This window comes from Thermobia domestica, chromosome 9 (genome assembly GCF_964235325.1).
Source record: "Thermobia domestica chromosome 9, izTheDome1.hap1.1, whole genome shotgun sequence".
Taxonomy (NCBI): Eukaryota; Metazoa; Arthropoda; class Insecta; order Zygentoma; family Lepismatidae; genus Thermobia; species Thermobia domestica.
The window spans coordinates 70,860,149-70,874,795 of NC_137462.1; the positions used below are offsets into that span (position 1 = coordinate 70,860,149).

General features: G+C 37.2%; 1 protein-coding gene across 1 annotated transcript in view; it reads right to left on the reverse strand.

The window, feature by feature from the left end:
• Pax (paxillin) overlaps positions 1–14,647 on the reverse strand; it is a 327,249-nt gene that overhangs the window by 294,873 nt on the left and 17,729 nt on the right. The gene's annotated exons all lie outside the window — the stretch shown is intronic.

Sequence of the window (14,647 nt, forward strand, 5' to 3'; positions counted from 1 at the left end):
ATAAAAGAAATGAGTATCTCGCAAGCCGTTAAACTTACGGAGCTGAAATTCAGTGTATTAACTCTTTATTGAAAATAAACAGAATGTGTCCTAGCTTTTTTTTAAATTCTCCTTTATGGGGGGGGGCACTTTCTATATATGGAAAATTGGTAGTGAGTTGGTTTGTAAAAATGATCGAAAACGATCGATGTTATTTAAGAAAAAATCAGAAACAAAAAATACAGTGCTTGGCTTCATATATCCATTGCTTTTTACTATAATAATTGCTGAAGCTTATGTTTATTATATGGAGCGCTTACAGCACAGGACAATCAACCCATAAAGCTGCGAGAAAAATAGGCTTAAAATTTGTACTGTAAGCTTAATTACACGGAAATTTTAAGTTTGGATTGTACGCATAATTATATGGAAAATTTTACACTTCTTTTTCCCTTTACGTTGGTCTACATACCTCAATTTGGAACTTTCAAATTTCATCCTTTTTTCGCTGAAAAGTATCGATAATTCAACAAGAAAATAATTATACTATGATAATTTAATTGAAATTCATCGTAATTTGGCACATGGCAAACAGCAGTGTGGTAATTGAAGGGGAAGAAGGAGGGAAATTCGAATTCACCTCTGAATACTTTCCAGGAACCTCGTTCCCTTTCGCTTTCTAGACGGAGGAGGGAACTTGGTAATGGCATCAAACCTTCATGTGTAATTACAAAAGTTAAATTTATAAACAAATAAGAAATCATCAGTTTATCAGGCTTTAATTGATAATTTATTCACAAGATTCCCTATCGAAGACGTGGTAGATGAAGTTTCTGTTCTCCATGAGTCGACATTGCCAACTGACATGGTCGATATGGAAAAGATGTTGTATGCTGATAAAGAGATGATACTTCTTGCTGAGTATTTCAAAACTGACCAAGAAAAATCGTTATCAGACTTAAGTCTAACGAGCAGATTGTCGATGAGGAGTTGCAGAAATCGGGTTGTAGAAGTATTATCAATTTCCACGACAGAATGCGAACGGGGATTTCCCCTTATGAATTTACAGATGACTGATATTAGAAATACACTAAGTGCTCAAACATTGTCTAACTTGTTGTTCATCAATGTTAATGGCCCACCGCTAGACAAGCTCTAAGCAGACGAGCTAGTTATTTCTTGGCTAAAGGATGGACACCATTCCACTGCGGATGATTTACCACGAAAAAGTTACCAATAGGAAATAAACCCGATTTCTGATTTGTTTTAATGTGGAAAATTAAGAGTTATGGAAAATGTATACTTGTATTACTAATGGCTTATTTGTGTTATTCAACTTTGTACCTAATTTTTAATAAGTCTCTTCTTTGCTTTAGGTAAACTACTTTGAATAAATATTCATAATAATTGCAATTATGCATATTTGTAACTTAAATTTAACGTGGTGTTTTAGTGATTACACAAATTACAGTTATGAACATACTTTATGGAGGTGCTCTCACATAGGGTACCCGAGCACCTTTATACCCTATGAACAACTGATTTTTCAAATTTTTTGTGAGAAAAATACTATGAACTGAGAAACCATAACATTTTCCATATTGTAAAGGGGTATTTTCCTGCGAATAGAAGTTTCTTTTGGAATGCGTTCAGAAATTAACACTTGCAAGAATACTCTCTTAGTACTAGTATATTTTAGGCACACACTAATTTCCCCCCACCTCGAACTGTTTCAATTTCCTCACTGACAAATACTTCACCATATTATATCGTAAACGTCAGATCCACCGTTATTGTAACAGAGTGGTGCTTGAGCGATTGACTAGAAATTCAAACCCCGATTAGTGACAATTTTACAGTCTACTTTATTACAAGTGTAAACTCTTTAGTCAGTAGAGAAGAGGCCGTGGATCGTGTTCAGAGTTGATGACGATGGATTTTGGTGAGCCACAGTAGGTCACAGTGGATGAGAGTAGTTCATGGTGGGTGGTGGGTCACGGTGGGTTGTGGGTCAGAGTGGGTCACGGTGGGTGGTGGGTCAGTGGGTCGTGGGTCAAGTTTTTATTGACCCATGCCAACTCTGCTCTAGTCAATGTAGTCATGAGTGTGCCGGAGTCGTAAAGTCATTTTTATATCCACAGTAAATCAACACTAGTAATAATCACCGGCAGGACTACCCGGGGAGACTAATTAGCTCTTCATTGCCTTGATAAATGTTCTATAGACAGCAAGACAATTAAAAAAAAAAAAAAAAAACTCTTGATTGTTCATAGAAGTTTGATCAAATTCAGTCATCAATTAAAGCCATACTTTAGCACTGGCTACACGTAACTTCACATTATGAGTTTTAATTGTACAAAGATAATACCTGACTACAGCAAAACAAAGATAATACCTGAATGAGAAAACGATAAAAAGTTTTTTTTTAAAAATCTAAACTTTCTGTTAAAAAAAGAATCGGCTTTTATGAAAAACAAACTCTGTTCCATAAAATCCGGCTTTTTAGGATCCCTAGTCATGGCATGATGCATTTCCAATAAAGAGAAAGAAAGAAACGGGAGACTGAACATTTGAATATTTTCAAATTGCTTTACTTCGAAGAAAGTGCTTAGATAAGTATCACATCCAATCACATAGTAGGTTTACAATAAGCGAAGTAAAGATGGACAGTGGTTGAAACAGCAAAAAAGCTGGACAAAACCCCCAAACTGAACTCTATCACTGGAACGAACGCCTAAAGTCTTTTAGTAAAGGAATGCCCACTCTATATAGAAGAGATGTGTATTCATCCTGGCATTACTCATTCATGAAAAAACACCTGTCGAAAGTGGATAATTGGCCGTCCTTGTAAAAATGCTTATCGTGTGTAGTAGTATGACGGATAGTTGATAGTTATGAAATGTTATATATTGGTATTGTTGATCAGAACAATAGCAATCCTTTAAGGCCAATTGCAGGCCTCTAAGGCACTTCGTATGCGCACTGGGAGCATTTTTTACAACAATACGTTCAAAATCAATGCTTTGCTAGACATTTGTAGACTTTTAAAATTTTCCTAACAAGTCCAAGGTTTCATTTTCACTGTAATATTTTCTGTGGTCTCACAATTAATGATTTTTGTTAGAATTAGCTGCTACTACCTGCTACTTATCAAACGAAGCGAGCTTCAATGAGAGCGCGCTCAATGCTCACAGAGATCGACTGCTAGTTCCATTGTGCCATGTCGTCTTGCCACCTAGACAAGTCTTCACGCACATGGTAAATCGCTTAAGGATTTACTATACCCGTAGCTCCTCTCCCAATAGAGATGCTAAGTGAGGAAACTCAGAAGTCTCGAAACAGACTTCCGCAGGTATCGCGAGAAATGGTGTTGGAAAAAGAAACTCTAGGAAAGATACAAACCTAGTTTTGCGATACATTTTTTGTCATCGTCTCACCCGATAATTTCATCGCTCAGACCCAGTATTCCCCAAATATTAACAATATGCCGAACGAAATGCTACAACTTTTAAATAGCCATCGCCAATCTCATGTTTGGGCACCAGGGACTTTTTGAAAGTGATTAATTCCTCAATCGAATTTTGTGTTTTTTATTGTACTTGATTGGACAACTCCCACTGTTTTGTCTTCAAATATGCGTGTTGCAAGATAGTTTCGTTTCTGTACGATTTCTTAAACGGACTCACTTTTGGTTAACTTCATTGTTCATGTTTTATGTAGTTTTTCGTTACTGTCCCAAAACATGTTCATCATGCTTATAATGAGATTTCTGCAATTTTAATAACAATAGCATTACCACAAGTTCAAAATAATAATAATAATAATAATAATAATAATAATAATAATAATAATAATAATAATAATAATAATAATAATAATAATAATAATATAATAACAATTATTATTATTATTATTATTATTATTATTATTATTATTATTATTATTATTATTATTATTATTATTATTACATAACGATTGAAGATGATATTTGTAAACCTGATTTTGAATAGGGCTACTTTTTCGCCACATACTTAGGCAACCCGCATCACTGACCATAAACGGCAAATTATTCTTCACATTACAGCAGAACAATCGAAAATACCCTAATGTGCCTTTATCGACAAAACCACGCTTTCAATACCAGCGGCGCAAATCTGTCTTGAACATTGGGGGGGGGGGGTAGTTTCTTCTTCTTCTTTTTTTGTTAAGCAATCCTCAAAATATTTGTGAAGTTGTCTTCAACATTGGGAGGCGGGCAGATTTGAGGCTTATTCTGAGAAGACATCAATTTCATTCACTTTCCTTTGTGGCAATCGAACACAAATCATCACATGTTTTCCCAAAAAAACACATTTCAAATCGGATAATTTGGGGGGACATGTCACCCTCATCCCCCGGGATTTGCGCCAGTGTTCTATACGTCCGCAAATAGTTTCGCCGCATTTTTTGTCATTTCTGACCACTGTGTGCCGTTTACAGTAAAGCTAAATCTCAAACCGTTCCGGAGGTGTAAAACACATGGAAACAGATTGCTATACTGCTTAGAATGGCATATTTGTGGATTCTTTCTTTAAAAAACATTGTCGTTTTCCTTTGCTTGTTATAACACTGCAGCAACTATTTTAACAATTACAATAAGCTATCGTAGTTACACAATTTTAAGCAATGCTGCGAACTTTTACGATGTTCATCATGTCTCAGGAACGGTTTAAGATATCAAATCGCTATATATGACATTACGATCTTTACATTTATTGAAAACCATGTAGAGCTCGCGGTAGCTCAGTGGTTTCCCAGTGGGAGAGCCTTTGGAATTTTATCTGTCCTTGATGTTTCTGTGTTCGTAACCCTGTTCTTAAAAGTTAATGAAAAACGTAAAATGAAGTAAAACCGTGATAATTAGGATAATTAAGTTACTGAGGAACGTTCGGTGAATCAGTTACTTTTTAAAAATTAAAAGAGTTGTAGAGTGCTCACCTCAGGCTCGTCGGGTTTCTGGTTCGATCTCAGCTTTCGTCAAGTGTGCTTTGTGGTGGACAAATACCATGTGTATGGGTTTTCTTGTGGTTCTTCCGTGTGATTCGATATATTATCAAAGAACGTTTTCGAAAGTAAAAGAAACTTTTTGAGAAAATTCGAACTTTTCAGTCTTTTCTAACTTTGCTCATACTTACTCAAAATACGTCATATCACGGTCATACTACTCAACACTAAGGTACTTTTGATGTGCATTGTCATGTCCGTCTTCCTTTTGCTATTACTGTTGTAGAAGTCCCTGGATCTTAAATATATGTGATACACTAGCGAGTGTCCTAAGTTTGTAACACTGAGCAATAAATGTGGCATCGTAAATGTTCATTTAATATGAAATATGTAATAATCTGACGTAGTGACATTTGAAAAATAAAATACGTTGGGTTGGTAACACTGTTAATACGGCAGTATTGCAGTGTCAAACAATGGTCCTCGTGCTGTATTTACATCCTACTAAATTTCAGCGTTTTCATCCCATTGCTTTAAAAAATTACAAGGAGGTTCCAAGATAAAGGGTCCACCCTGTATATTCACTTTATTATATCTTACAGTAGTTCCCGACTCCTTAATTAGGTAAGTGATATAGAAAGAAAGAGAGAGAGAGAGAGAGCAATACATGTGTAATCTTTTCTGACGTGACAAAGGATTCCTTTTTAAGAGATGAAAGATGGTAGGCTGTCGAAAAATTTCCTTTTTGTGTTTAATGATTTGTAAATGAACAATTTCTCTTATCGCCTTGAAACGCCGTATGCGCACACAACCATTAAAAAGAGTTATCTCCCCGTTATCACGAGAAAACATTTCAACACATATGGAAGAAAGATAAATAGAACTGGCTTTATATATAAGCTTTGACCGATGAAATATTCATGATTAAAAGATTCGCTCATATTTATTTCTTCAACAATTTGAACAGGAAGGAAAGAAGCAAAATATAGCAACTGTCACTGAAAATTATTTCTTGTATATACTAACTGATTTGCAGCAGAATTTTACATAGTTTCGAAAAAAAAAAAAAAAAAAATCTTCTGAAAGAATTACTTGGTTAGTTGGCTGGATTTCAGCACCGACGCCATATGAAAGGGCCTTCAGTTCAAGATGGAATCAGAACCACTGTAATACGTTCAAATTTTAAAACTCTTCTACCGGAAATCGAACCCGAAATACAGGGGCGTCATTTAGGGGAGCAGGAGGGGGTAATTGTCGCCCCCAAGAGTTTGAGGTTTACGTATACTTTAATCGATTGTCTACTGATATATTAGTACAAAACGTGAAAGTCTTATGTGAGTGGCGCTCTTGGCCCCCCTCCCGCGAAGTCTGAAATGACGTCCCTGCCGAAATAGTTTGCACTAAAGGTGCGCGTGCTAGCAATTTACCTCAGGGAGGGCTGAAGAAATTCATTGCTTGATTGATGTGTTAATGTGGACGTCAATTCCAAGGCTATTTATCCTCGTCATGAAAAGGCTAATGGTCGGCTAAAGGAATTGTCTCTGCAATCTGCATTTGGGACTAAGGATAAAGCTATAGGTGTCTTTGACTAATATCGGCTAAAAGTTTTGAATGCAGCACATCTTAATTATTAGGTGATACCATCATCCAATCTAACGACGAACACGTGGTTATCGTGTCGCATCGCCCTGTCTCTCATAGGCATATTAGAAGCTTTCTTGACCTAGTGTCCGTCACGACTTTATTCTCGTGTCTCCTGTTTCACGACACTCGGTGGATCCCGAAAATTGGTATGCACCGGCCTGGAATCGAACTCGGGACAATGCGGATGTGAGTCCAACATTCTACCACTAGACTACAAAGACATTCAATTACAGGAAGTTACGGCGCTTTATATCGGCGGAATATTAAGTGACATTTGAAAGTAACTGTCTACCTTTGTAATGAACACATAATTACAATTTTTGTACATGGTACCTCAAATCTCAATTCTTAATCAGTTCCTCTACTCCAGTTCGTAATTATGTCCGACATTTTTCTTTTTGAACCATAGGGGTAAATAACTGCCCCCCCCCTAATCCTGCCCTCTTGGCAGTGACCTTGTTTGGCAACGTACGTTAAGGTGAGAGAAAATACAAACATACGTCCAGGGGCGGATTTAGGGGGTGCAAAGGTGCACGTGCATCCCCCCTTCTTTGTAAATATACACTACCTAAAATGAGAAGCTAGCAGTGAAAATAGCAACACTTTCCGAAATTTTCTGCTGTGATGTTTCCGTTTGGGCTTAAAACAAAGGGAAGTTTTGCAAAATCGATAGTTTAAGTCAATTTTCTAGAAGCTGAAAGATGAGGATTCACCGAGAACAGACACTTAGCATTTTCAAGGAATTTCCTCACTCACCCCTCAGATGCCTAAAGGCATTTTAAAAATTCCAACCCAATTCAAATGTATTGGTAGTTATTGGTGCACCCCCCTCAGAAAATCCTATATCCAACCCTGCATACGTCGTTTTTTCGCTATCTTTGACTCGTCTTTCAGCGATGTTCTTTCACTTGAACTTTCAAAGCAGCAAACAATCGGCATACAGAAATCCATTCTGTTTGTTTTGTTGCAGCTCATAATGAAGTTAATAACGATGGATGTTGAACTTGTTAGATGTCTGTTGTGAAAGTAACGGATGTTGTTGAACCAATGCACAAGAACACAAAAGTTCTAGGTCACGGCCCGCATTAAAAAAAAAAAAAAGTTTGTTACACAAAGTCATAGTTGTTTTTGGCAGCTATAACACAACGCTACTAATCACTGGCTAACTGCCCAGCTGTCATGATGGCCTCTTTGGCTTCTGCTAACCGCCCTTCACTTACTCCTAATGTATTTTTCTTCACTTCATGCACAACAAACATGAAAATAAAAATAAATAACTAAAGCCATGAATAACCGAAACTATCTTTGTTTGCTAGAGATAAGATTCAAAAACACACAAACACTTCTTTACCGAAATTTCACAAATTACTATTTGATAGCTGCGAACACAATACTTTTTTCTCATAACCAATCGATGAGTGGCTTCTGAAAACTCGATTACTGCTCAAATTTTCTAATTGAATTCTTTGTTTATTAATATTAACTAGCAGTTGAGCATGTCCTCCTTACAGGCGAGCACCCAGAAATATTTGTTGGGAGGGGGGGTGTCCAAAGTTTGAGGAAGTACAATACTCCATAGACACTACGTCTATGTAGTATTGAACCAGTGTTATTCTACATCCGACAAAACGATAAATAATTGTAAAATATTGCTATCTGTATTTAAAAAAAAATAATTAATTAATTAAATAAAGATACAAATAGATTGTTTCTAAAAGTAAAGAAAGAGTAAAGATGAAGTGTAAAATCATTCGATCTTTATGCTACTTAAATTACTTCTCTGCTAAACGAGTATAGATTTATTAAGAAAGTATACAAGTACAAATGTATGTCGAGATACGAAAATTAGGGGGAAGGGGGTTCCGGACCCAATGGATTCCCCGCGTTGTTGCGCCCCTGCCTCCCTTAATCAAATTAGTGCCTCTCTATGGTGTAATTTTCATCTCGTAGCTCTAATGTTTTTACTACGATCTTTAAAATATGTGTATTCTGGCAAAGTTACATCCTTCCCTATGTTTATCGAGATTTGAAGAACATTCCTCAATTAATAATTTCTTCGTAGTTTGCTTTGTTTTTAAGTTTAGTGTCCCTTCCAGCAGCGAGATTATATGAGACGTGGACCCTCAAAGTAACATGGGATCCGAACCACAAAGCATCCGCCGGGAATCGAACCTGCACCTCCAACTCCAGGTGATTCGCGGAAGACCCTAGTGCATGAAGGCTTCTCAATTAGCGGTACATAACTTGCGAGTAGTGAGGGCTTTTGAGGAATATCACATCGGTAAAAATTAAACTTTTATTGCTCAAACAATGGGAAAAAACACCTAATGTACCGACCGCACTAAGAGTTTTATCTCCTTAGTTTTTGAAGCTACAGAAGTTTTACCGATAGGATTTCCTTCACGAGCCGCCACTCTTGGTGAGTCTAGGAGAATACTTGTATAATGTTATACAGGATGTTTCAAAACAATGTCCCCTACAATGTTTGGGAGGTGATCCCTGAAACTAACATATAACAGAAACTATAGACCAACCTGGGTGCACAAATGCTTCCTTTCGGAGTTATAGGCTGCCGAAAACATGAAAAAATGAAATTCAAACGGCCATAGCTCCAAAAGTATGGGACCTATCATAGTCGGGTCAAGACTTCACTTAGGAACTAACACGTGCGCTATCCAAAAATACATGTTTCAGAATCCTAAGGTACTCACGCAACAATTTATATAAAGGGAGTTTGGCTACGGGAGTATAATTTGAAGTACTTACCAACTACCAGTATAAAAATTATTGCGAAAGTACAGGAGGATTCTGAAACTTTGGTATTGGGATAGGGCACATATTAGTTCGTAAGTGAAGTTTTGACCCGATTACAGAAGGCCCTATACTTTATAGTTAATTTTTTTCATGTTTTCGGCAGCCTATAACTAAGAAAGAAAGCATTTGTGCACCCAGGTTGGTCTATACTTTTTGTCTTATCTTGGTGTCAGGAATCATCTCCCAAATGTTATCGCGGTAGCTCAGTGGTACAGCGTTCATCTCTGGTGCTTGGGGTCCCAGGTTCGATCCCAGCTACCGCCAAGTGAACTTTGTGGTTGACAAACACAGTGTGCGTGGGTTTCCTTGGGGTTCTCCCACTTTCTTCATTCCACCATTTCATTCATTACTCATCATCACCGTCTCCTTTAGCCTAACCGGCATAACCGTGGGACGTAAAACTCAAAGATTTAATTTCATTTTTTTCGGAGTTCTGCCGTTTCCTCCCACTTTCTTTATTCCACAATTTCACTCATTTCTCATCATCACCGTCTCCTTTAGCCTAACTGGCAAGGACGTAAAACTCAAAAATTTCATTTTCTTTTCTATTTTAAAATTTCATTGGTAGAATGATTTTTGCCTCTTTATTAGTGGTATCTCATACCAACCAATTCCACCTTAGTGGACACTACGTAAGTTAATGTATTTGGTCTAGGAATTAATTCGTGCGGGTGGACAAGAGATGGCGCAACGAACGGAGCGTTCCACTGTTCCGTGTATCCACACATGTGTTGCAAACCCCTGTCATCGCGTATCGTTCGTAGTATAGGGCAGTGGATTAAAGCGTCAACAACACCAGTTTGTAGTTAAGTGAACATGGCGCAATTTGTGCCTGATAAAGTGTTTTTGCGGGGTGTCCTGCTGCATTACTTTAACATGCAGAAAAGTGCGACTGAAAGTCATCGTATTTTGGTGGAAGTGTATGGTGACCATGCTCTAGCTGAGCGAACGTGTCAGAAGTTGTTTGCACGGTTTAGAAGTGGTGATTTCGGCTTGGCAGACCAAGAGCGAGCTGGACAGCCAAAAAAATTTCAAGACGAAGAATTGACAGCATTGCTCGAGCAGGATTCGTGTCAAACGCAGGAACAACTTGCAGCAGCATTAGGCGTTGATCAAACAACAGTCTCCAAACGCTTGAAAGCCATGGGAATGATTCAAAAGATGTCACATTGGGTTCCACATGAATTGAAAGACAGAGACGTTGAAAGACGAAAAACCATTTGCGAATTGCTGCTTCAACGACAGAGCAGAAAGGGGTTTCTGCATCGAATTATTACGGGTGATGAGAAGTGGATCCATTACGAGAACCCTAAACGAAAAAAGGCCTAGGTGAAACCAGGTGAACCAGGTCCATCACAACCAAAACGAGATATTCACTGTGCAAAGGTTATGCTGTGCATATGGTGGGATATGAAAGGTGTGGTGTACTATGAGCTGTTGCATCCGGGTGAAACTATGAATGGAGAACGTTATCGACGACAATTAATGCGTTTGAAGCAAGCTCTGGCCAGAATACGACCAGAATGGGAGAACAGACATGATAAACTTATTGTTCAACATGATAACGCTCGCCCACATGTCGCAAAACCGGTCAAAACCTATTTAGAAAATGTCGGATGGGAAGTTTTACCCCACCCGCCGTATTCACCAGACGTTGCTCCTTCGGACTACTATTTGTTCGATTGCATGAACAAAGATTTGATTGGACAGCGGTTTACTTCTTCAGAAGATATCGAAACATGGGTCTCTGACTGGATCGCTTCCAAGGATGAGGACTTCTTTCGCCACGGAATCCGTACATTGCCTGACAGATGGGCGAAAGTGGTGGCTAGCGATGGACAATATTTTTGTTAAGGTATTTATGTATTTTGTGTTTGTACTACAGCTTCAATGTGTGCGTACCAACCGCACGAATTAATTCCTAGACCAAATAATTATTTAGTAGTTATATTATATTAGCACCACGTAATATGCAATGGTTTCGTCATTGAAAATATATTGAAATTTCAGGAACAATACACTTCGTGAGTAGTCAATCATTGGCCATGGAACCATAGAAATAATATTACATTCTCGGGGGGTTATTTTAAAGTTTTTTTTTAATGATACATTTTCCCATATAACTTGAGAATGGATGATCCGATTTTAGGGTTTCCCGAGGGGAAAATGAAAATAATTATTTAATTGAAAACATGACGTATTGGAATTCAAATGGGCTAATTCATCAAAAGTTTATTTCCTAATAGACTTTTGAATATAGTTTTATGCAAAAGCCACTTGATTTAATACAACGTATATGCAATAGTAACTAAAAAAAAACTATCAATAGCAACTACAATAACTATTTGTGAACGTTTCGACAGAATAGTTATTGCTTTCCTCATCACATATTCTTTTGAAAGAACTCAGAAAAGTTCACAATTAATTAATTTTGGAGTAAGTACTTTTTAATAAATAATTTTACACAGTTAAAGTGAATGAAATTTTAAGTACTACATAATATCCTTGGTGATAGTTGGTTTCTTAAGACAATACCACTGTATGTCTCTCTTTTGTAAAGTAAAAGCTCTCAGTGTAACATTATATCCTATTTCCTGCATGAAATTTATTGGTGGGAAGAGTAAATGACCCTTTGAACACATCATACAACCTACATTGTATCATACATTAAGATGGAACACTTTGTCTCTATGTTGATGTAACAACTATTCTTGTGGTATAGTACTGTATTTTTCTGTTGAACAAAAAATAAATTAACGATCATTTTTTTCTTTAAAAAAATAAAAAGGAAACATAAAAAGAAAATTACTTTTCTTTCAAGATTCAAGGAGAAAAACGGTAGTAGTTTTGGCTTTTTGCCAACCCTAAGAAGGGATGTACTGTGCGGAATTAAGGAAGATTTGCGTCTACCGTTCAGTTTTTCTTTCCATTTTGGTGTTCCATCCGTTCTTCTACTCCGATACAAGATAGCTCAAAAATAGCTCATTATTTTTCCTTTGATTTTCTTCCAGTTTTGCTCTTCTTCACTGTCTCATCTCTTGTCTGTGTCTACAAATACCTGTCTTGAGAATATTCCACCGGATGTTGGGAAGTAGACTTCTGTGATGTTAGCACTGATAGAATGTACAAAAAACAAAGAAAGAAAAAAAAACATCGTTTAATAAAGTTTAAGAATAACAATTTATGTTTGCATTGGTGTCTTTCACTTACTGTTTAAAGATCAGTCTATAATTGTATACAAAAGAATTATTCAAAAAGTTTCCATTCTTTATGTGTGTCAAGATATTCCCATTGCGATTGAGACATAAATTTTCACTGATTTATCGACCGACGCCCTACTTGAACACCTGAAAATATCGTAGATATCTTAATTTTTGTGGCTGTAGTTAGAACTAACCTGTGACAACTGCTCCTCTCACATCTATATCCGAATAAAACCAACAACCTATTCAAGGAACTATAAGCTGAAAGAGCCCAAGTGGAATGACTTCACTGTATGGTGGGTATTCCTTCTCCAGAACGTTATATTTGCTTTCAGCAATTTGTCCCGGACAACGTTTGCTACGTTACAACGGGCATTATCATGAAACCTGGTGCTTAGGTTTCTCAGACATTTTATTTTCTACTGTCTACATAGCTTCTTATCTGTAGGTTCATTGATAGTTTGTTCGAATTTTTTGCAGTTCAGAAATAAAGGCCCCTTTCATGTCCAATATTTCTTTCAGAAACAATGTTCCGGGGGGGGCACAGTGAGTATTCCGGGGATGGCACTGCTGGTACTACTCCATTTATTAAATTACAGACGTATTATTTTGAGTATTTTGGTCTCCTCCGGCGTGGCACTCTCAGAGCTCCGGGGGGGGGGAGTACCCCCCAAAAAACATGTCTGGAAGAAACACTGTTCATGTCAACAAACACTGTAAGCAAAGTCTTTCCTACAGATGTTTTCGATCGTTGTGAGCTAGAATGCCTCCATGCATCCTTTCAGACTTGTCTGACGATTCAGTATTTATATTGGCAAGGACTTTTTAAATAAAAAGATATTGTTCTCACCAATGTACCCCTACAGATATTTTAAAATATGTGCCTTTCTGTCGTGTCACAAAAACTATCGCTGCATGGCTCGGCTGGATTTAGAATTTGCTTCGTTAGACTCTGGACTACAGATGTGATAGCAGCACCAAAATCAGTAAAAAGAGAAAACACGACCATGCATTACATACGGGTAAGTATTACGCTCATATTCATATCCACATTGAGCGAATACAACGACCAATATAAAGGTCTTCTTTTCTTCTTGAAAGCATTTTTTGAAACGTCATACTTGTCAGTACACGATATTATTTTATAATTGTGTTTAGTGATTTAAAACAAGAAATTAAAATCATTGTACAGTCGTCATAAAATGTCTATATCTACCTTGTATATTTTGACAGTAATTTCGAAAGCAATGGACTGCAGTTTTCTTTGGCATTGATAAAATGTAATTCTCTGTAAATGGTCAGAAACTATTCAAATTGGTAAACAGGGCTCTTTCATATTTACAGATAAAAGAGTGGATACGAAGAAATATGTGCTTTTGCTAACGACACTATTCAAATTGGTAAACAGGGCTCTTTCATATTTACAGATAAAAGAGTGGATACGAAGAAATATGTGCTTTTGCTAACGACACTATTCAAATTGGTAAACAGGGCTCTTTCATATTTACAGATAAAAGAGTGGATACGAAGAAATATGTGCTTTTGCTAACGACACATCGTAAAATTGAAAAAAGAAAAGCTGAGGCATTCGAGCTTCGACTCGTGCTGCTGAAAAGAAATAAAGAGGGTAATTGAAAAAACTGATAAATTTTAGCCACGATAGAGAAAAGAGAGATAACGTGGCTGGCCAAATCGCCTCTAAAAATGAAGTAATATTGCTAGAAGGAAAACTGAACATGGAAGAACAATAACGGAGTATGTGGGTGATATTCAGGAAGGAATGAACAAACCAACACTCACAAGGGAGGGTCACGAAGCGGTTCCGCTGAGATCCGAACGAGACAATTCTGTTTGCATTGAATGTTATTAATTAGACGAATCCCAAAGTTATACGTGCCACCGGGCGGAATATCGTGAGTTACAACATATTTTGTAACGTAAAAGCTACAGAGCTGACAAAAGTTTGAACTGGGTCATTTGTTCGAAAACGGTTGGGTAAATGAAAAGCTCAGCAAACACGTATC